Source organism: Octopus sinensis, linkage group LG1, assembly GCF_006345805.1.
Source record: "Octopus sinensis linkage group LG1, ASM634580v1, whole genome shotgun sequence".
In the NCBI taxonomy this organism is placed as follows: domain Eukaryota; kingdom Metazoa; phylum Mollusca; class Cephalopoda; order Octopoda; family Octopodidae; genus Octopus; species Octopus sinensis.
Genome location: NC_042997.1, coordinates 103,399,981 through 103,400,899, shown reverse-complemented (window position 1 = coordinate 103,400,899; position 919 = coordinate 103,399,981).

The following is a 919-nucleotide window of genomic DNA, read 5'->3' as shown; positions in this document are numbered from 1 at the left end:
AGGCTAATCAGATATGAGATAATATTTCAAAGTAAATAACTCTGAAAAGGGCTTTTATGCGTTCCCAGAGAATATTACCCTCAGGGGCGCTAGTGTTGGTATATTCGTGAATAAGTCACTAACCGAAATAAGTGGATCTATTGTTTAGGAAAATACTGTTTACTTGTTTAAGGGTTGTACTGGATATACTAAGAAATAAGCATACTTAATTTCATTTTTACCAAATAATTTTGGAAAATGAATGAGTTATTTCCCTTGGCTATATATAAGGATCCCTTCGAGGGGTGAATGAGTTATTTCACTTGGTTTTTAAAATAAAGTACATTAGATATATATATATAAGGATCCCTTCCAGGGGCCCTATTATCGATTTTTCAAAAATCTGAGTATGCCATGGGGTTTCCAGATATGAGTTCTACTCACGTGTCAAGTTTCATGAAAATCAAAACGATGTAGAAGGAGTTAGCTAACAACTCCAGAAACACACCTACAGACAGAATTTCCCATATATGTAGTAGATATACGTATACATAACATATGTACACACACACACACACACTCATACCCATATACAAATATATGAACGTCTGCGTATGTGCCTATATTCCCATATCTATTTAATTATGTATCTCTCTTTCTTTCTCCCACTCCCTTCCTATATATATACATATATATATATATATACATTTATATGTATATATATATACATACATTTATATATATATACACACATACACGCACACATACACACATACACACACACACACATATATATATATATTGAATGTATGTATGTATGTATGTATGTATGTATCATGAGAGTTGGAAAGGGTCTTCATACTCGGATATTTATTTCGTGATTAATCATTCAGAATATGCACCTTGAAAATAGGTAAGTTGCACAGCTTTATAGTAACAG